The sequence below is a fragment of the Lactuca sativa genome, chromosome 1, assembly GCF_002870075.4.
Source record: "Lactuca sativa cultivar Salinas chromosome 1, Lsat_Salinas_v11, whole genome shotgun sequence".
Classification (NCBI taxonomy): domain Eukaryota; kingdom Viridiplantae; phylum Streptophyta; class Magnoliopsida; order Asterales; family Asteraceae; genus Lactuca; species Lactuca sativa.
This window is the reverse complement of record NC_056623.2, coordinates 8,569,041-8,593,508: the sequence shown is the minus strand read 5'-3', so window position 1 is coordinate 8,593,508 and position 24,468 is coordinate 8,569,041. Positions and strand designations below refer to the sequence as shown.

At 39.2% G+C, this 24,468-nt stretch overlaps 1 long non-coding RNA gene across 1 annotated transcript; it reads right to left on the bottom strand.

The window, feature by feature from the left end:
• Positions 1 to 13,976: 13,976 nt before the first annotated feature.
• Positions 13,977 to 16,544, bottom strand: LOC128132206 (uncharacterized). Its single transcript, XR_008230283.1, has 3 exons — positions 16,043 to 16,544; positions 14,804 to 14,891; positions 13,977 to 14,180 (listed from the first exon to the last, which is right to left on the bottom strand). It is a non-coding gene; the product is annotated as an uncharacterized LOC128132206 (long non-coding RNA).
• Positions 16,545 to 24,468: the final 7,924 nt, after the last annotated feature.

Sequence of the window (24,468 nt, the reverse complement as noted above, 5' to 3'; positions counted from 1 at the left end):
TGTGGTACTTTGAATGCAATAAAAACGGACTGTACCTTCTTGATTAATTCATCAAGTTCGTTGAACTGTACGCTGAGCGGTTTTTGCTGTGAAGCACAAGTCCTCTCGCTCCTTTGCATCTTCAATCCCACCATCTGTGTTTTATCCCCTCATCTGAGATACATCGGACACCATGAAGCATTTTCCATCACTACTCTCTTCTTTCGCCACATAAGCCTTTCCATGAGAAGGCTTCCTTACTTCATCATCTTCAGAGTCGGTTGACCAGACCTCCACGCCACCAAACTCATCATCAGCTACCGAACCCTGCACAATTAAAGCATTCATAGAAGGGTTAGCAGTAGATTTCTTCTTCCTGATCTCATCCAGCTTTTTCAGCAACAAAGCTTCTTCATCTTTTTCATCATCCTTTTCTGCCATTTTCTTGAGGACACAATCTTTCGCATAGTGGTTCTTTCCTCCATAGTAATAGCAGCTTACTCCCGAATCTCCTTCAGCTTTCGGTTCCTTCTTTGGTTCTTCTACCTTCGGTTCTTCCCTGACCTTTTCTGAACTATAACTTCCCAGCCAATTTCTGTTCTTGTTGGTAGGGAATCTTTTCTTGATGAACCTTTTTGGGTTTGACACCATCATTGCATAGTCTTCAGAGTTAAGGTCATATCCTCTAGGTTGAGGTCTTCATCTTCCGTCACAGCTTTGCTTTTGGACAGAAGGGCTAATGCACCCAAGCCTGAAACTACATTTTTCTCCTGTAACACGATCTTTTCTTGAGACTTCAGAATGCCTACCAGTTTCGCCAGAGTATAGGATTTGAATTGCTCATGCGCTTTAACTGTGGACACTACAGCTCTCCACTCAGATCTAAGGCCGTTTAAAAACGTGACCTTTTGTTCAATCAGCTTCCTTTCAATATCATGTTTAATCATCTTACTAAGAAGATGATTGAAGCGATCAAACGTTTGAGTCACGGTTTCTTCAGGGCTCTGCTTGAATTCACCAAATTCGGACAGCAGCAAGGTTTGAATGGAATGCTCAAGATCTTCGTCTGTAGAATACAACTCTCGCAGCCTATCCCATATTTCTTTGGCAGTTGTGCATGAACTCACCAGCCTGAAAGTGTCAGATTGAAGAGCGAATCTGATTAATCTCAATGCTTTAATATTGCACTGAAATTTATCTTTTTCGTCTTGAGCAATATCTTTAACGTCCTCCAAAAGATCATTATACTCCTTCTGAGTCTTAATAATTCTTGAAGTTGTTGAATGAGCGAATGGTCCAGATACTATTGCTTCCCAGATGAGGTATCCATTGTCCTCAGATCCTATAACATAGTCTTCAAAGTGATGCGCCCAGACTTCGTAATCCTGGGTATAGAGAATGGGAATCTTTGTCGTTGATCCGATGCTGTTCGAGATATTAATTGGATTTGATTGTGACTCGTCCATGCTAGATCGAATAACCTGTTTAAAAGATCAGACTTGTAATGAATTAAATTAGGGCAAAACAAATAAATACCGAGTTACGTCAATTATGGGATGACGGCTCAATAAATATCAGTAAATGCGGAACAACCCTAATCGCAACCTTTTTCACAGAAAAGAAGTGTATGAATTACACAGCCTCCTGCTCTGATACCAATTGATAAGTTATAAAACTAACTTGAAGATCGTTTGGATCTTTATAACAGGTAAAATACTGAATGCGAAAACTGCAAATAACACAAGTATGGATCAAAGTGTGTCGAATGATTAGATCAACAATCCTCAGCAGAGCTCGATAAAGAACTTCCACTGTAGAGGATTTAGGGTTACAAGAACGATAAAGAAATTATGCTCTGATCTATCGTAATAATCGTTTTCTATATTCCCTCTAATATGCATGCAAGCATATATATTTATACTAAACCCTATCAAGCTCTCGGTTGGACAGGCCCAAACCGGAGTTACAAAACTGGACTAATAAGCGAGCCCAATAGACGCAATCTATAACAAAACGCTACCCAACAACTAGTGATATGCATCTCCTTTAATCTCTCAGTGTAAAGTACCTTCGTATTGATACATGTGATACAAATAAACTGAGTGGGTCAGGTTGAGAAACCTGGTGAGTACATAGAGATTTCAATCCCACAATGTTATATATATATATATATATATATATATATATATATATCAAGGTTGCAAAAAACGTTCGACGTTAGTTAGTCGGTGGACTGAGGTCAAGAGATTAATCGGCTAGACGGAGATTAATCGGGGGATTAATTGGGTACCATTAATTGATAATTTGTTGAATTTAAAAGAAATAAATATGACTAATATCATATCAAAGTTCGTAAATACCACTAATATGATACCAAAATAGGTTAATATGATTAATACAACACTAATCATGCCGCAAATAGTTTCTATTGAGATAAAACATCTTCAAAATGTTAAAATTTCATCGTTTTATAATGTTTCACTCATTATGTATGCAGGGATTAATCGCTAGGCGCCCTCAAATCGGTCGAGTAGCGCCTAGGGATTAATTGTAGATTAATCGGGACCTAGTCGGGATTTTTACAACAGTGATATATATATATATATATATATATATATATATATATATATATATATATATATATATATATATATATATATATATATATATATATATATATATATATATATCGGGTTAGGATTAAATATGAACTATAAATATTGTGTGAATGTATGACCACTTCTTGTTCATTGGATTAAGAGAATAAATGAATGTGATTTGAGGGTGCATATTATTAAGTATGATAACATGTACTATATAATTATGTTTAATTAATTGTGAGGATATTTTAGGCTATTAATGTATATTTAAAAAAGGAAGATTCTTTATTTATCTCCTATTTTTATGGGATATTTATTTAATATATATATATATATATATATATATATATATATATATATATATATAGCTTATTTTATAAGATTAAATATGGATAATTACTTCATATTTTTAGCTATACGTATGTTTATATCATATTATGATCAATGTTTGCTTTCATTTCATTCTTATAGAATATGACTTTACTCATTTGATTTTTTTAAGAATTAATATTCTTAAAGAATACTTATGCATAAATTATCAAGAATAATAATTAGCATCAAAATAATAATCATTCTTATTGCAAACATTGACACATTCATTTAAAACATTTAAAAAGCAACAAAAGTAAGCATTTCAAATTCTACAATGTATTCTTTGAGAATATGATCATTCTCACAAAATATATGCATATTCATTGTTTAAGAATGTTAATTCTCATAGAATGACTGAGAATGATAATGAGTAAGAATGCACAAGAAAAATATAAGAACGAGTGAATATAACAAACAATTATATCAGAATTGAACATGTTGACATTAGCCAAACGAACCTACATTTTGGGTGATTTTAAAAGAATACATGAGAATAAAAATAAAAGAACGAAAAAAGATTTACAAATATATGAAACATTCTTGATGCACACATTGTCGATTTGTAGTTTCATTCAAGACCTAGTTTTCATTCTACGTTTCATTCTTTCATTCTTTTATGTTCCATTCTTCAAGAACTAGTTTCAAAAATGCTAATTTTGCATTCTTCAAGCATCACTTTTTGATTCTACTGCTACTGCTAAGAACCACTTCAAACCACATAAAAGATATTACAAATGATAACATTCTTCTAAGAATGAGTCTTGAAAATCATATAGTATTATAAATGAGAATAAAATCTGCCATAATGACATTATGTGAGAATGTCGGCCATAAAATCGAATTATTCGACATTTGATGCAAAGTAATCTGACAAATGAAAAACAAGCTAAACATAAATCAATATACGAAATAAATTCATTAATTATCACAAATGAATATATATATATATATATATATATATATATATATATATATATATATATATATGTATGTATATATAAAAGATCAAAAATAACAAAACAATAATTAAATTGGTATATTAAATACAAAATCAGAATTTACTTGCGGATTATGCCTGTGGAAAAAACAGACTACAACTCTTGAAATTCAATATAGTGTGTTTGTTTTAATATAAGAGTATAAGTTAGTAAAGCTCAAAACAAAATTTAAATGGAAACTAAGGATTACTCTTCAACCATATAAATAGAGATTATATAAAAACTAGATTGAACAATCCAACGCATCAAATCAATGAAAATTAAAGGGATAATGGCTTGAAAGGGTAATGAACTTTTGACTTTTGTCACATTTAATCACTAAACTTTTTTTCGTTATCTATTTGCCATTGAACTATTGAAACTGTTCACATTTTACCCTTATGACCGGTTGTTGTCGGTCATAAGGGTAAAATGTGAACAGTTTCAATAGTTCGATGACAAATAGATAACGAAAAAAAGTTTAGTGACTAAATATGAACAAAATCGAAAGTTCGTTTCCCTCTAAAATGTCCAATGACTAAATGTGAACAAACTTCGTCTTGTATTATGTTTTAGCAAATTATTTATTTTTGTTAAATTGTAGCAATATTTGTTGATGAAGAAATCTATGGAAAAAAAAAAAACCCTGAAAATATATTAAAAAAAAACAAAAAACCAAAACCGAAATAAAAACCAATGGTTTGACATTTTCCAAAATAAAAATCAAAATTTCCAATCTGATTTTGGTTTTACAAAAAAATGAACCATTCTCACTGATATGACCATTGGTTTGGCATGCGAAATTTATGACATCCCATGACTATGTAGTTACAACATCGTCTGAACTCGTAATTCATAGTAAGGGGTTAGAGTATCACCGCATAAATACGTAGTTACGACATCACCTGAACTCGTAATTCATCACCTACAGGTTATGGGCCTGCTGGTGTTTCCACTGGGTTGTCTAAAATAGTTCGTGGTCGCCATCTATACTCTGGTAGATGACTACATCGCCACATTGCTGGTTAAGGTTATGGTATCTCCTTTCATCCTACATCACATATTCATCATCATCTATTTACCTAATTAATATCATCTATCTATCATCACCTATCTCTCATCATTTTATTTCATCACACACCAACTATTTCATCTACCCATGTTTCATCCGCAACATATTTGTAGATATAAAATAAATATACCGTTTAAATCTTTTAAAACATGTATAAAATCGTTCATCCAGCATTGACAGCAAGTATTCAAATAATATGCACACATAGCACGTAATTTATATAAAATACTTCATATCTATGTGTAAGATGAAAGTAACTATATATACCATAAAAATCCCATAAATGCTTCGTAACTTCGAACCCCAAGGTTTACTCTACTAAAGCTTCATATTCTCGGCTCTCTGAACCTAGAAGGGTCCAGATCTATCACACCAAAAAGCTCAAGATAGCTCTTCCTCTCACTCTACACACTCAAGCTCGCTAGGGTTCTCACTTATGGGAAAGGTAGTCGCAATTGAAGGCCATAAGTGCCTTTAAATATGGCTCGGGCCCAAAGATTTAGGGTTTCTGCCAACAGCGTGGACTCGTTGAGTCGTCTCACCGACTCGTCAATTCTATTCATTAATTCAAGTCATCAGTCGCGACCTTACTCGACGAGTTGAGGCGTCAACTCGTCGAGTCTCTCTTCTTAACTCAAAAGAAAATTACTTAAATTATGATACCTGGAAATCCGGATGTTACATTTTGTTTTTTTATTTCATAGATTTCTTCATCAACAAATGTTGCTACAATTAAACAAAAATAAATAATTTTGCTAAAACATAATACAACAGGATGTTTGTTCACATTTAGTCATTGAACTTTTTAGAGGGAAACGAACTTTCGATTTTGTTCACATTTAGTCACTAAACTTTTTTTCGTTATCTATTTGCCACTAAACTATTGAAACTATTCACATTTTACCCTTATGACCGGTAACAGCCGGTCATAAGGTTAAAATGTGAACAGTTTCAATAGTTCAATGGCAAATAGATAACGAAAAAAAAGTTTAGTGACTAAATGTGACAAAAGTCGAAAGTTCGTTACCCTTTCAAGTCATTATCCAAAAATTAAACTTCTATAGTATTTCATTACCATGTAGTCGAACAATATTTTAATTGCAAATCCCGAAAAAAACATACCTTTTATTCCAAAATCCAAATTAAAAATCTCTTCTAAATCCTCTAACTTCCTCATGTTAGAGAGATACATACCTTTTAATCCAATATCCAGATTAAAAATCTCTTCTAAATCCTCTAACTTCCCCATGTTACAAATATTGAAAATAAATAAGACAATATAATGCATTTTGAATGTTCTTGCCACCATTATTACAAATTCGACAAATAGTTAAAATAAAGACGTGTAAAGCTACATTAATGGGAATTAGAATAAATAAATTATTAAAAACATTACCTATATGGGTAAATGGCACAAAAAACACTTTTTTTACACAGAAATTCGATTTTGACACCGTGTTTTTTTTGTGTCAATTTTGGCATTGTGTTTTCCAATTTGTTACAATTCTGACCACTTGACCGGTTAACCAGGTTGCATGCTGACGTGACATGATGACGTGTCAGTTTTAATGAAGTGGCATGCTGACAAGATATGGTGACGTGTCAAAATTGAATTTTTTTCTCACAAAAAACACTAAGTTTTTCATTTTTTCGATTTTGACACTAAGTTTAAGTTTTTCTTTCAACTTTGACACTATGTTTTTTTGTTTCAAATCGAACATCATTTTTTCCAATTTTGTTCAATGTTGACAATTTTTTATTTGAAACCGTATAAACATTTTTTTAATACATTTAAACCGTATAAATATGTTTTTTTTTCATTTAAAAACCATAGTTTTATATAAATACATTTTTTTACACTCAAACCATATTTTTATGTATAAATATATATACTCCCACCGTCCCAATATTATTGTCCATAGACAAAAAACACACAGATTAAGAATATCATTAATTACCAGTAACTTTATATAATAAAATGACAGTTTTGTCCTTATTTTGCATTGAATGTTTCATTAAATGCTTAGTTGGTTAAGTAATAATGAGGGAGTATTTTAGTAAAAATGTTATTTAATTTTAGAAGTTGACTATTATTTTGGGACAAACCAAAAATGAAAGATGGACTATAATTTTGGGACGGAGGGAGTATTAGTTATATAAAAACTGTATTTTATATTAAATATGCAACTTTAAAATGTGGTTTTTAAACGAAAAAAATATGTTTATACGGTTTAAAATGTAATAAAAAAAATATATTTATACAGTTTCAAATGGAAAATAGACAAAACTGAACAAAATTTGATAAATGATGTTCGATTGGAACAAAAAAATATAGTGTCAAAATTAAAATAAATAATTAAACTTAGTGTCAAAATCGAAAAAAAAGTGAATGCTTAGTTTTTTTGTAGAAAAAAAAATCAATTTTGACACGTCAGCATATCATGTCAGCATGCCACATAATCAAAACTGACACGTAATCATGTCACGTCAGCATGTAACCTGGTTAACCGGTCAAGTGGTCAGAATTGTAACAAATTAAAAAACACAATGTCAAAATTGACAAAAAAAAAACACGATGTCAAAATCAAATTTCTGTGCAAAAATAATGTTTTTGTGTCATTTACCCTACCTACGTATATTGGCCCTTGTTTCTTTATGTTTCTTTGATCAAAAATATGTTGCACCGAATCTTCAAAATCGGCACACTGTGTGGCATTAACTTTATTTATTCTTCATAAAAACCCCAACTCAAAACTGGAAGGAACAGAAAATTACTAACTTATTTCTAGATGAAAATCCAATAATTCCAACGCAGGAAATCATAAAACAAAGAGCACAAAAAATTAATAATCTAACATATATTAAAAAAATCCTTCGTTCTCGATCAAAGTTGTGACCTTGAAATTGATACGAAAGAGGTAAATACCATTTCCTTTTGATAGATATGTGATATTTTAGGGAATTGAAAAACTTGATGTAATTGTTTGATGTAATTGTTGATAATCTGTAAAGAAACATAATATGGTTTAAGAGGATAAAGATATAAAATTAGTAATGATCAATTATTTAAGGGAAATTAACATAAATAGAAGATTATTTTTTTGGTTATTACGTTAACTATATGCAAAATTCCGAGATTACCCTTATAAGTTGATTGGTCAAAAATTGGTTATACGTTCACACAATACTTGAGGTTTATATATGAACATAACTCTCTCTTTCTCTCTCTCTCTCTCTCTCTCTCTCTCTCTCTATATATATATATATATATATATATATATATATATATATATATATATATATATATATTAGAACTCACAAAATATACAATTCCACCATATATAAGAAACTTTACCCCACCTATCGATCCTCACGACGACACGATCTATACTCTCAGATCTAAAATCAACCTATTTACCTAATCCATACTCTTGGATCTAAAATTTACCTCTTTACCTAATCCATACTCCCGGATCGGATATGTCTAATCCATACTCCGAGATCAATAACTGTGCCCATTCCATACTCTCGGACTAGGGACAATTAACTATGTCTTAATCCATACTCCTAGATTAATAACAAATAACTATGTCTTAATCGATACTCCCGGATTAATAACAAATAACTATGTATTAATCCATACACCCGGATTAATAACAAATAACTATATCTTAATAATACTCCTAGATTAATAACAAATAAGTATGTCTTAATCCATACTCTCAGATTAATAACAAATAACTATGTCTTAATCCATACTCCCAGATTAATAACAAATAACGATGTCCTATCCATACTCTCGGACTAAGGACAATTGACTAAGTATAATCCATACTCTCGAAAAACGCCTACATGTTACGAGCCTGCTAATGTTCCACTGGACCGTCTAGAATAGTCTGTGGTCGTTGTCTATATTCTGCTAGATGACTAGATCATCTTAAACATCGAGACTTCTCATCAAATTTTATATCATCACACATCATCAAATTCATCTACCCATGTTTTACCCAACATATTTGTAGATATAAAACACATATACAGTTTAAATCAATTAAAACATGTATAAAATTGTTCATCCATCATAGATATCAAGTATACGGATAATATGCACACATAGCACGTAATTTATATTAAATACTTCATATCTATGTGTAAGATAAAAGGACTATGCACTCACCTTAGTAGTGTGATTTGATAGAATCTACCTAGAAACGGTCAGCGGTTCGTGATCGTCGGGCTCGTAACGCGAAACGGCTTCAAAAAACGAGAGAGAGAAAGAAAGTTTAGGTGTAAGAAAGCTTAAGGTCGAAATGGCTATTTATAGGCTGATTTTTGGCCTCTCACGTCGTGAGCCTCACATGCTCACGTCGTGAGTTTCCATGAGTCATCCTGTGGCCTTCCCAGGTGTGTTTTCTAGCCACGATTAGTGTCCGTTTGACTTCTCACGTCGTGAGAAATCATGCTCACGTCATGAGCCTTAAACGTAAACTTGCCATCTACATTCTAGCCTTGAAAAGTGGTGTTTTGACTCCTCACGTCGTGAGAATTAATGCTCACGTCGTGAGTACAGTCAGATTAGGGTTTCTGACACGTGTCATGCTCTCAGACATCTGCATCTTCGGAATGTCAGAACTTTTGCATACAAGCTCCATTTTTAACGTTCTTTACATCCATGCGTAGGTGGAGACGTAATCCACAACTTTCATTTAGACCCCTAAGGCCAAAAAGTACTTTATCGTAAACTCACCTTTTACGATTCCTGATGTCGTGCCGGTTTTGTCGCGAACCTTCGACAGGTCATAACTTCTTCGTTATAGCTTGAATTTCGGCTTTCTTTATATGTACGGAAACCTTGTGACATATACTACAACTTAGTTAAGATTATGTATTCTAAATAATATTCTATCAAAAAGTCATTTTTTGACGCTTATTGTCTCTAAATTGACTAGTCTGAATCTGCGGGTGCTGCACTTTTCGAATTTTTTAGCTTTGAACAATTTAGCTATGCATCAAATACAATAGTAAAACGACCTACGCTCTGATACCACTGATGGGTTTTGAGCAAAATATAAATCCTATGGTGCACATGCAAACCTTAAAGCTTTGGATCTAGGTTTTTCTTGTTGTACATGCAATAATCTTCCAAAGCCTGTAAACCCTTAATCTATAATATAGAAATAAAAAACTATGACTAAAAAAAGTTAGAAACATACCTTTCAATTGTAGCTTGATAACCTTGAACCTTTGAGAACTTAGCACCTCAAATGTGATGCCTCTAATAGATCACAAACACCAAAAGCAATTGGAGAATATTAGAGAGAGAGAGGAGGAAGGCTAATTTCGGCTCTAGGGATCCTTAGGGTTCAATGTAGCTGAAAATCAAATGCCAAGGGGATCTTTATATAGGTGAGGAATTAGGGTTTCAGTCAAATACCTAATCTGGTTGCTTAAGCCCTAAGCAACCCATAGGAATCTTCCAGAACACCTAGCCTTGGACGAAATCCTTATGGGCTTCCATAAGATTTCGTCCACCCCTTTCCTAAGGGTTCCTCAGCCTATATTTCAATTATCTTATAATTACAGTATCAGTCCCCTTAATTCAATTAACCTCTTTTGACCATAAAATTAATTCTAAATTAATTCTCGACCAATATTAATTAAATAATATGATTTATCTTTTAATATATTATTCTCATAATATATTAATAAATCATATTTATCCTCTTTCTCCATTATTCATCCAGTCAAGTTGCTTTGGTGAAGGCAACTCAAAAGGACTATGGTACTATCGGGCCAAGTACATACCAATTCTAGTTATGGGCTTAGACACCTAATCCAACACCAAGTGGCTGCCTGAATGGAGGATAGTGTGAATTGGAAATTGAGGAACTTCCCGACTTTGGGATCACATCTGATTGATGTGTAGCAGACTATGGGAAACCAAGTTGGGGATCCCAGTAAGAGAATGAGTTCAGTGTGGGATGTTAGACTATGTGTGTACTCAACTTTTGCATGGGCTCATATTGGTAATCAGCGGTAAGACCATGGTCAGCGGTTAAGTTAGCGGGGGGGGGGGGGGGGGGGGGGATGTGTTAAGACTGCGGGGTGGCTCATAACATGAGTCAGCAGACAGTATAGAAGTGTTGTAAGACTGCAGGGTAGCCCGTAGCATTCACTAGTTAGCAGGTAAGGTAGAAGTGTTGTAAGACTACGGGGTGGTCCATAGTAGTCACTAGTTAGCAGATAGTGTGAAAGTGTTGTAAGACTACGGTGTGGCCCGTAACATTCACTAGTTGGCAGATAGAGTAGAAACATTGTAAGATTACGGGGGTGGCCCGTTGCATTCGTTAGTTAGCTGTTAGTATAGTGGTATAGTAATACTGCAGTGTGGCCCGTAGCATTCACTAGTTCTCAGTTAGTAAGGGGGTGTTGTAAGAATACGGGGTGGACCGTAGCATTCATCGGTTACTATTCGACAGTGAGAATGTGACAGATTTGTGATTCACTCACAGATTCCTTCGGATGATTTAGGCCAAGGCGGGCTAACCGCACGAATGTGAGTAGGCCACAATATGATCGGATTTAGGAAATGGTAGGTCTATGGAGACCAGACGTGATGTAAGACTAGGTGGTTCTGGTAGCATCTATTTTTCGCATTAGATTCAATGGCGACAAGTAGTCAGACTGTTATGATCGGGAAGATCATAATGAATAATGGAGCCATGAGTGGCAATATGGTTAGGGCAGATTTCGATAGTCGAAGTCCTCTTCGGAAGTCGTGTAGGGAGACTGCGAGGTTACTCTTGGCTCATCAACCGGACAAGAATTCAAGATTCCAGATAATATGGGGACCATGGAGGTCTCAGTTTCCTTTGGAAAGCAGATAGGAGGCAACGTGATGCTTCAGACAGTACTAGTAATTTGGGGATTCATATGTATGGAGTAGCTTGTGGATCGAAAGTGCTAAGTCACTTGAAGTTTTGCTTAAATAATCTCAGAGTAATTGGTTTGACCCTGTTGCATAGCTCTCGTTTGAGTCTAACCATTGCAGGGATGGATCTTCTACTTGAAGGATTATCTGAGCCTTCTGTCAAGTATAAGTGCTCTACAATTGGTTATGGTTAGTGATTTTGTTTCTAATGGTAGCATCGAGATAATCAAGGATGGAAGTGTGCATTTGGTTGGTCATTCGAGGAAGATTAAGCTTGGTAAAGCTCAACATGGGTGGTATGTTAGGGTGTCTGGTAAAATATTGGACTTAAATTGAAGGGATTTTGGAATGCTAAGGGCTGAATGGTAAATTATGTACTTAAGGTGAGAAGAATGTCATGGTGGGGATGAAAGTGTATTATGAGCAAATAGTGCATATGAGTGGGTATTAAACCTGTCACCTTCACCAAACCCTAACCCTACTTGTCTTTCTAGCCGCCACCCTCACCTCTACCATTTTCGGCGCCGCCAACTCCACCGTTGTTGCCACCGCTGAGCGTCGCAGTTGCCCCTCTGATGAAAGTAAGTCAACGACTTGATAGTCGGGGGTGTCCGCTGCCACCACACTTCCACCCTTCTTCTTTTTTTCTTTTCTGTCGCCAACCTCGGCCGTGCATGGCAGTTGTCATTGCTGTCCGGCCACCCCTTCGCTTCTGACCTCGTACCACAATAGCTATTCGTCGCCGCCACTCGTACAACCCTCCTTTCAAGTGTTTTGATCGAGATTCACCACCATGAGGAGGGACCTAGAGTGTGTGTGCTCACGTGAAGTTGTGTTGCGGTGGTCCTTGGATACGTGTGTGCCTGTGCTCGTTGGCCGGAAAGCATGGAAAACCACCATAGGTGCCAACCATGGTGGTTGCCGCCACTTTTTTTCTGCCGCCACCAGCCACCGTGAGGGGGGTGGTTGTGTGTGGGAGAGAATATTTTATGGGTCTTTATGGGTATGATGTTGTATGTGTGATTTTTTTTGGCTGAAACACCCACCACCACCACCGTGTTGCTGCCTTCTGCCACCACCAGCTGCTGTGTTGGGTGGCGGTGTGCACTTATGTGTGAATGGATTGCTATTTGAGATGCTTGGACATGTTTTGGTCTAGAATCATAACCACCACCACGAGGTGGTGGCTGCCACCATAAGCCGTCGCTGACCACCACTACCCGAGGTGGTAGTGGGTGGTGCCCGACTTAATCAAATCCTAGTTGACCTAATAAAACCCTAGTTGATCTAAAAGCCTAACCATTTGACTAATTGGCATGTGCTTGGGGTTAGAAACCCTAATTAGGGTTTAGAAAACCCTAATTTTGTAGGTGTTAGTCTTGGATTACCGGAACCTACGTTTAGACCAGTGGATTAAAGTTATGGCTTATGCCGATCCCATTATATATTTGGTCTACTGGAGTGATGGACTTAATGGATTAAGTCCTTAATGGGTTAAGTAAGAACACTTAACCTTAATCGTCATTTTATGTGAAAAACCCTAATTAGGTTTGGGTTCTTGTTGGGCCATTTCTTGAACTAAGTCGCTGTGGGCCTTTGTGGGCCAATTAGGAACAAGTTTATGGACTGAGGAAAGTATTAGGCTTTAGGATAAGGCCCATTGGAAAGTATTGGGCCCAATTTGGAAAATTGGGCCAAAGATGGACCATAATTGGGCTTTGGTTGATTATTTGGCTTTTAGGCCTTCAGAGTGTGAGTTTGGGCCTTGGTCTTGGACCAAGCTAGGTTAGGGGTAAAATTGTCATTTTTACCCCAAGTGTGTACTTATGGTTATGTATTAGAGCCTAATTAGAAATTGGGTGTTGTTTTGATGTTGACAGTTTGGGGATCTGTCAGCCAGTAGCCACAGCTTTATCCGTGGGACTTCAGCAGTGTGAGGTGAGTCTCCCCACTGTTTGCATGGGTCGAAGGCATCAATGCCGGCCCATTTGGTTAATGCATGGTAGGAAGACCCTGTGTAACATCCCAAAAATACATGCCAAAAATTTCATATTTAAATACCTTATTATAAAATCAACAGTATAAGAAAACATCCATAATATCATGTCATGTCAAAACCCAAGTAGAAATAATAAAAACAAATTATCATAAAACAATATCAGAGTCTAATCCCAAAGATCTCGTGTGCGGAAAACCATAGTGTGATGTGCTGCGATCAAGCCGACTCCTTTCCTTTAAACACGAAGTACCTGAAACCAAAACTGAAAACCGTAAGCACGAAGCTTAGTGAGTTCGCCCATCATACCACATGCCATACAATCACATATCATACATACTATCGGGCAATTCTGGAGTGTCCGACCTACCCGATACGACCATTCTGGGGTGCCGACCTACCCGTGTCAAGCCGTTCTGGGGTGTTGACTACCCATGTCAAGCCATTCTGGGGTGCTGACTACTCATCGGTCCTAACAACCGATCCTCGGGGACTATTCCACCCCTACTGCTACTATTACATATATCATAATATAACATATTATCATACATATCTGGGGTGTCCGATCTACCCTTCGGTCCTAACGACCGAACTTGGGGACTATTCCCCTCCTACTACCACTATCACATATAACATATCATGCCGACATATAAACATATCATCACATACTGTCAGACATATTTGGGGTGTCTGACCTACCCTTCAGTCCTAACAACCGAACTCTACTACTATCTCATATACATATCATGCCAGCATATAACATATCAGGTAGTAGCAAACCTAGATGATATCACAAAGACAATCATTTAACATACAACTCCTACTAGTGGGCCGACATTGTGGCCGTAGACCCACCGCTACTGGAAGGTAACTCACCTCACACTGCTGAAGTCCCGTAGACACAATCCCACACTGCTGAAGTCCCGCAGACTCGACCCCAGCTACTGGCTGACAGATTCCCGAACTGTCAACACCAAAATAACACCCAATTAATAATTGGGTCCCAATACATAACCATAAGTATATTCTCTGGGTAATTACTATATTACCCCTAACTTGGCTTATTCAAGCCCAAGGCCCAATCCATAGGCCCAAAGCCAAATAGGAATCAAAGCCTAACACATGACCCAATTTTCCAAATTGGGCCTAGGCCTATACATGGTCTCATTCTAAGGCCCAACATCATATAATCATTAAGGCCCAAACTATGGCCCATCTATGGCCCAATTTTCCAAATTGGGCCCAAGCCCTCACATGGGCCTTACCCTAGGCCCATTAAATTACTCTAGACCATTTGCTTGATCTTGGATAGTCCGTTTAATAACCCAATCATCAAGGCCCAATAGAAAGGCCCAACAATGAATCCAAGTAAAATTAGGGTTTCACATAAAATGATGATTAGGGTTAAGTTTCCTACTTAACCCATTAAGGACTTAATCCATTAAGGACTTAACCCATTAAGTCCAATATTGCTTAGATTAATTTCCGCCGATGATTATTATTTAATATTCCAAGTTATTAAATAATTCTTGTGTGTGTGACCCGATTAATTCTTAAAGTTAGGTTTTCATTGGCATTAGGGTTTTCCAATCCACATATTAGCCCATTTATCAATTTGTTGGTCTTTTATGTCAATTAGGGCTTTATTGGACCTATTAAGCCCACTAAAATATTATTAAGCCCACTAAAATATTATTAAGCCCATTATGGTTTTATTGGGTCCATTAGAGTCCATTAATCTTCATTGGGCCTATTAGAGCTCCTTTGAGACAACTAGGGTTTTAGCCCCTTGTTCAAAAATCCACACCAAAACACAACATCAACGAGGCACACCGCCACCCGACACGGCGGCCGGTGGCGGCAGCCACCACCCTACGGTGGTGGTTTGAGATTTCTATTATTACATTTTTACATTTTACAATGAACTCTCAAACTAAACACATACACTATACTAAATACATACACACCCGCAAACAACCACCCTTGTGGTGGTACACGGTGGTGGCGGTGGCTATCCTCGATTTTCCAGCTATGCATAACACACACACACACTTCATGCTATATTTCATTGCAAAATACACACCCACACACCGATGTATGCCCACTGCCACCCACCTGGTAGCGAAAAGTCGAACACAATTCCCTCTTCATGGTGGCATGCGATGGTCCCGGCGGTAGGAAGCAGCCGCGCAAGATGGTGGCGGCAGCGACAGCCGGCGGTCGATCCTTGCGGTTCACGGCCTCACTGGCGACTTGAAGCAACACATTAACAGAACAAAGGGAAGGAGAAAAAGAGACGGTGGCAGTGAACGACACCCAACCTTGCGCCTACAGCCGGCGACAACGATCAGAACGACACCGGTGACAGCCGGGTGCGGTTGTGAACAGCGACAGAAAGAGAAGAAGAAGGAGAATGACGGAGATGTGGCCTCGGGCACTCACAGCTTCGCTGGTGGTTCTCGTCGTCGCCGACAACAGGGCACAACGGCGGTATGGCTAGAACGTAGCATCATGGACGGAGAATAGGCTGAGACCGGTTGGAGGAGCCTGAGCAATTGGCGATGGCGGCTGGAGGAGTGGAGGGGGCGGCCGACACTTCATTAGGTTTAGGGTTAGTGACCGGTGAAGCTAGGGTTATATACCCGCTTCCTTCAATACATTCACCCATAATAACAACTATAGCCCCTCCCTTCCAAAATCAATTCGCATTAAGTCCCATATTTACCTTTTAAACCCCAACATTTAAAATCCATTGCAATCTAGGTATAATATATACAAAAAAGCCCCTTTGTCTCCAAAATCACTTCAAGTAAAGTCCCAAAAGTTACAATTTAATCCCTGCCTTCAATAATACTTACAAATTAAGTCCGCTTTTACACTTTTAGCCCCCAATCTCTAAAAGTGTGACAAATAGCTCCTCGAGATCAACACTTTGCTTAATTATTTGTTTTAGGGCTACGAGCCATTAATTAGTTAATTAATTAATTTAATAAATAAACGGGGTTTTACAACTCTCCCCCACTTAAATTAGATTTCGTCCTCGAAATCATTTCTTACCATTCCTTACTCTCCCAACCACTCTAGTAGCAGGGCACCAACCTGGGCACACCCTAGCCCTCCCAGGTTAGCCATGACCAATCCTTGTAAAGCCCTAAGATCCGCAGGTGAACGAATTCCTCGCAACAAGATCTCGTCTACTCTGACTGAACTCTACTGTCTTGAGATGGTCTAATCCCTGATAGACCACTCGTACTGCATCATTGTTGAAGAATCTAGTATGTTCATCCCTCAACTAACTACTTAACTTCTGATAGCATGTGGTTTCCACCATAAATCTGAGTCACAAACCCAATTACCTTTGCAGATCACTTATTCTTGGCTAACCCAATAAACCAACTATTCCATGTGTATATGCAACTAAAAATACACATACTATCACTGCCAAACGTTGAAACTGCCCGAACGCTGAACTGCCTGAAGCAGTATACGCTGTTACATAGCTGCTTACCAAAAGCTATCGAGACCTCCTGGGTCTCAATTCACTTGCCAATCCTCTGAAATACTGGGTTTCCACCTGGTTGCGGAGCCAAAGGACTCCCTACTTAGTCGCCTCACACGACTTTTGAACGAAATCCTTCTCTGGAACTCGTTGCCACTAGTTATCATGCTGGTGTGACTCTACAACTTTCTGATCTAACCGATCAGGTCCATGCGTCGAATCCTGTCATCATCAAATCCAAGACTAAAAGTGATTGTTACCTGACCAATGGTAGCCTTATCTCACACGTCCTGAAGCAGTCCATTGCTTCTCTGATCTCATAATTGTAGTGACGTCCCTACAGTCTCATTACTGGCTTAACCAGATCTAATTCACTTGGGTAAATCCGAAATCCAATTAGTGGATTTCCATATCCTCACTGCTACAACCGAACTGGGGGGTACTATTGTTCCTTCCGCATTCTAACAACACGCTCATGCCATCTATCAACCTAGTGAATGCTACAGCTACACCCGCAGCTTACAATACTCTATCACTATCTAGCTGCTAGTGAATGCTACGACTACACCCGTAGACTTACAACACTCTAACACTATCTGACTGCCTGGTGAATGCTACGGCTACACCCGCAGACTTACAACACCCCTCACACTATCTGCTTCTAGTGAATGTTACAGCTACACCCGCAGATTTACAACACTTTCCATGCTAACTGGCCGCTAGTGAATGCTACGGCTACCCCCGTAGTCTTACAACACTTTCCATACTATTTGACTGCTAGAGAATGCTATGGCTACCCCCATAGTCTTACAACACTTTCCCAACCAGGTCGAACACGCACTCGACCTAACCCTCAACTGAACTCGAGTCCTAACCGGAACTCTAACCTGGTTCCCGAAACCAGCTATCACGTGACCCCACTGTATCAGTACCGCACCCATGCCCGTGATCAAAGTGTCACAGTAAACCACGAAATCATCTACACCCTCTGGTAGGGTGAGAATCGGTGCCTCGTACAACCGCTGTCTGAGAGTCTCGAATGTTGCCTGCTGCTTAGGCCCCCAATGAAAGGCCACCGACTTCTTGGTCAGTCGGGTCAAAGGAACCACAGTCTCGGAGAAGTCCTGCATAAATCTCCGGTAATAACCCGCTATACCCAAGGAATTCTGAATCTTAGATGGAGACCTCGGAATCTCCCACTGCATCACGACCTCTATCTTGGCCGAATCAACTAGAATACCCTTCTGGTTGACAAGGTGGCCAAGATATTGCACCTTGCGCAACCAGAACTCACAGTTGGAGAACTTTATAAGAAGTTTCTCCCCCACTTAGGTTCGACTAAGTCTTCACATCACATGAGAATTGAAGGATTCCCAATCCTTCTCGCCTTCAAATATCCCACTGATGACAACCTGTGCCTGCCAATGTTGGCGTTTAATCGCCGATTAAACCTTGAGATCTCCCATCCTCGGAAATCTCGATGAGTATTCTTGAAATCTGATCACGTCTGACACCTCAATCCATCTAACATGCTGTCAGTTGAAGACCTTAATCTTCACTCTAGCTGACGAATCCTCGTTCCCACTCCCTATCTTGCAGTACCACTGAACTCTAACTGAACACGGCCCATGCGAAAACACAATTCTCTTGAACATCCAATGACCAACCACTTATGCATCTAACACCCGCGACTGACACTACCCTCTTCCTGTCACTAGTTCTGTCCTAGCAACGGTAGTGCCTTGAACTCCAAAGTTCATCCATAACAATTACCGACCATACCTGAACAATGAAAGAACCTCTGAACGCTGACTTCATTGGAGAACAATCACTCCAACCCTGACCGAGTATCCTCTAAATAATACTCTTGCATAGATCCCGAAAAAGATCCGAAATGATAACAGTATGCGCGGAACCCACTCTGCAAGATGCATCCCTCTTTGGGTTCATCAAGGACCTTTCGGCATGCAGGATAGTATATATGATCCTTGGTAACCCAAACACTAGCAGAAAAACTGACCCGAGGTCTGACTTATCCAAACTCACTCATAATTCCAACGCGATACGTATCCCCAACATCCATCTAGTAGCAATAGAAGATGACATACTCACAACGTCTGGGGAAATACTGGTCACCTTCTGCAGACATGACCAACCCTGCCACACCTGTAGCATCCTAAACCCTTGGAGTGACAAACTCCCTCGTGTACTTTCTCGTATGCACTGCACTAACTCAGGCCCTGCCGGCCTTTCACCCGATGATCAGAAGTCATGGGTCTCTTCCCGGGACCCTCTACTATACATACCTGACACGCACCTCTCTTTCCAGGGTGCTCCCAAATCGATTCCGCATCTGCAACTCTTGGAAATCATATCTTTCAGGGTCTGACACCCTGTCACGCGCACTAACTCGCTTGCCAATGGCTAAGCTGCAACAACTAGAACATCCTCTGTCCCCAAACTGGGTTACAAGCTCTTCCCTGAAGCTTCTTAGACTCTCCAAGACTCTCACCGATTCGAGTATGGATCCTGTGCTTTCAGTAGTACAGGCCCAATACTACCTTCCACACCTATCCATACTTTCCTCAGCAATCCTCCCGAATCCTCCAAGTCACTTCCTCAAACTGGTACACCCAAGTCTAACTGAGCCTCGCTATTAACTCACTGAAATATATCCTAGGCTTCCCTAGGTTCCCGAACTCACCCAGTCCTTAGCTGCTGAAAGATTCCCAATAATTTCAACTAACTACCTCATGAATATAGCCACATGCAATAGAGATCAGATAATCCTTCGAGTAATAGACCCATCCCTAGAACGGTTGGACTCAAACAAGAGATGCGCAATAGGGTCAAATCTATCACTCTGAGATTATCCAGCCTGTGCCACATGTGACTTAGCATATTCACTTAATAGTTAGCTGACATTACTAAACGTCCCACAAAGCACAAAGCAAGCGGCATTCAGAAAATGGAAACTCTAACCATCATATTCCAATCAAATCATTCTATCCTTTAATCAGGAATCTGTACATGCAATTCAAAGGCTTATACAATTAGGCATAACCTAAACAGGCTATCCTATCACCGACTGATCTGTACTAGCATGCAAGTCTACAAGCACATACAATAGGCATATAAGGCATCCTCCTAGATCCTTAGCCCTAATCTAGCATGCAGTTCTCATAATCATATCATAACATGTATGGGTATCTTGGGGAAAACTTACTTGAGCTCGGCTGATTGCACACATCACACACTTTGTTCTTCTCAAAGTTCTTTTCTCTTTTCAGATTCTTTTCAAACTCCTTTTATAAAATGGTTTTACTTTTGAAACTTTCATACCAAGCCCTTAGTTTGAGTTCAGACACCCGAGACTATGTCCGAATCCCTCAAACCAAGGCTCTGATACCAACTTGTAACATCCTAAAAATACAGGCCAAAAATTTCATTTTTAAATACCTTATTATAAAACCAACAGTATAAGAAACATCCATAATATCATCTTATGTCAAAACTCAAGTCGAAATAGTCAAAACACGTTATCATAAAACAATATCAGAGTGTAATCCCAAAGATCTTGTGTGCGGAAAACCATAGTGTGATGCGCTGCGATCAAGCCGACTCATTTCCTTTAAACACGAAGTACCTGAAACCAAAATTGAAAACCGTAGGCACGAAGCCTAGTGAGTTCCCCCATCATACCACATACCATACAATCACATATCATACATATTGTCGGGCAATTCTGGGGTGCCCGGCCTACCCGGTACGGCCATTCTGGGGTGCCGACCTACCCGTGTCAAGCCGTTCTGGGGTGCTGACTACCCATGTCAAGCCATTCTGGGGTGCTGACTACCCCGATCCTAACAACCGATCCTCGGGGACTATTCCACCCCCCTACTGCTACGATTACATATATCATAATATAACATATTATCATACATATCTGGGGTGTCCGATCTACCCTTCGGTCCTAACGACCGAACTTGGGGACTATTCCCCTCCTACTACCACTATCACATATAACATATCATGCTGACATATAAACATATCATCACATACTGTCAGACATATCTGGGGTGTCTGACCTACCTTTCGGTCCTAATAACCGAACTCTACTACTATCACATATACATATCATGCCAGCATATAACATATCAGGTAGTAGCAAACCTAGATGATATCACAAAGACAATCATCTAACATACAACTCCTACTGGTGGGCCGACATTGTGGCCGTAGACCCACCGCTACTGGAAGGTAACTCACCTCACACTGCTGAAGTCCCATAGACACAATCCCACACTGCTGAAGTCCCGTAGACTCGACCCCAGCTGCTGGCTGACAGATTCCCGAACTGTCAACACCAAAATAACACCCAATTAATAATTGGGTCCCAATACATAACCATAAGTATATTCTGTGGGTAATTTCTACATTACCCCTAACTTGGCTTATTCAAGCCCAAGGCCCAATCCATAGGCCCAAAGCCAATTAGGAATCAAAGCCCAACACATGGCCCAATTTTCCAAATTGGGCCTAGGCCTATACATGATCTCATTCTGAGGCCCAACATCATATAATCATTAAGGCCCAAACTATGGCCCATCTATGGCCCAATTTTCCAAATTGGGCCCAAGCCCCTCACATGGGCCTTACCCTAGGCCCATTAAATTACTCTAGACCATTTGCTTAATCTTGGATAGTCTGTTTAATAACCCAATCATCAAGGCCCAATAGAAAGGCCCAACAATAAACCCAAGTAAAATTAGAGTTTCACATAAAATGATGATTAGGGTTAAGTTTCCTACTTAACCCATTAAGGACTTAATCCATTAAGGACTTAACCCATTAAGTCCAATATTGCTTAGATTAATTTCTGCCAATGATTATTATTTAATATTCCAAGTTATTAAATAATTCTTGTGTGTGTGACCCGATTAATTCTTAAAGTTAGGTTTTCATTGGCATTAGCATTTTCCAATCCAAATATTAGCCCATTTATCAATTTGTTGGTCTTTTATGTCAATTAGGGCTTTATTGGGCCAATTAAGCCCACTAAAATATTATTAAGCCCATTATGGTTTTATTGGGTCCATTAGAGTCCATTAAGCTTCATTGGGCCTATTAGAGCTCCTTTGAGACAACTAGGGTTTTAGCCCCTTGTTCAAACATCCACACCAAAACACAACATCAACGAGGCACACCACCACCCGACACGGCGGCCGGTGGTGGTTTGAGATTTCTATTATTACATTTTTACATTTTACAATGAACTCTCAAACTAAACACATACACTATACTAAATACATACACACCCGCAAACAACCACCCTTGTGGTGGTCGGTGGTGGTACACGGCGGCAGCTACCACCTCACGGTGGTGGCGGTGGCTATCCTCGATTTTCCAGCTATGCATAACACACACACACACACACTTCATGCTATATTTCATTGCAAAATACACACCCACACACCGATGTATGCCCACTGCCACCCACCTGGTAGCGAAAAGTCGAACACAATTCCCTCTTCATGGTGGCATGCGATGGTCCGGGCGGTAGGAAGCAGCCGCGCAAGATGGTGGCGGCAGTGACAGCCGGCGGTCGATCCTTGCGGTTCACGGCCTCACTGGCGACTTGAAGCAACACATTAACAGAACAAAGGGAAGGAGAAAAAGGGACGGTGGCAGCGAACGACGCCCAACCTTGCGCCTACAGCCGGCGACAACGATCGGAACGAAACCGGTGACAGCCGGGTGCGGTTGTGAACAGCGACAGAAAGAGAAGAAGAAGGAGAATGACGGAGATGTGGCCTCGGGCACTCACAGCTTCGCTGGTGGTTCTCGTCGTCGCCGACAACAGGGCACAACGGCGGTATGGCTAGAACGTAGCATCATGGACGGAGAATAGGCTGAGACCGGTTGGAGGAGCCTGAGCAATTGGCGATGGCGGCTGGAGGAGTGGAGGGGGCGGCCGACACTTCATTAGGTTTAGGGTTAGTGACCGGTGAAGCTAGGGTTATATACCCGCTTCCTTCAATACATTCACCCATAATAACAACTACAGCCCCTCCCTTCCAAAATCAATTCGCATTAAGTCCCATATGTACCTTTTAAACCCCAGCATTTAAAATCCATTGCAATCTAGGTATAATATTTACAAAACAGCCCCTTTGTGTCCAAAATCATTTCAAGTAAAGTCCCAAAAGTTACAATTTAATCCCTGCCTTCAATAATACTTACAAATTAAGTACGAATTTACACTTTTAGCCCCCAATCTCTGAAAGTGTGACAAATAGCTCCTCGAGATCAACACTTTGCTAAATAATTATTTGTTTTAGGGCTACGAGCCATTCATTAATTAATTTATTTATTTAATAAATAAACGGGGTTTTACACCCTGGGGTTAGCCCTAGGAATTATGTATGATAGACCAGGAGGCGGCTCCTGACACACTGTATTCTATTATGTATGGTAGGAAGACCCGGGGGTTAGCCTTAGGCATTATGTATGAAATATCAGAAGGTGGCTCCTAGCACACTATATGCTAATTGGCTAAGTAGAGTAATATGTATTCTAGTTATCTTTGTGATGCTTGCATGGAAGACCAGGAGGTGGCTCTTGGCACTTGTCTGTAAGACCAAGGGGTGGCCCCCGGTTTGGCAAGAAAGACCACGTGGCGGCCCGTGGCATAATGGCAAGACTATGTATTGGCACATAGCATCTTATTTGATTATGATATATGAATGATATATATGGCTCACGGTTATGTATGGTAGTATCCGGTTGAAAGAGACCGAAGGGGAAGGCTAGCAGCCGGATATGCTAGGCAGTATGTTTACTGTATGGAATGTGGTATTTGGGGAACTCACTAAGCTTCGTGCTTACGGTTTTCAGTTTTGGTTTTAGGTACCTCCAGTTTTCAAGTAAAAGGAGCTCGGAACGATCGCAGTACATACACCCGTGTTTTTCCGCAATGTGTGATTTCTGGGAATAAACTCTGATAAATGTTTTATTTGAAATGCTTTTCTTTGTGTGAACA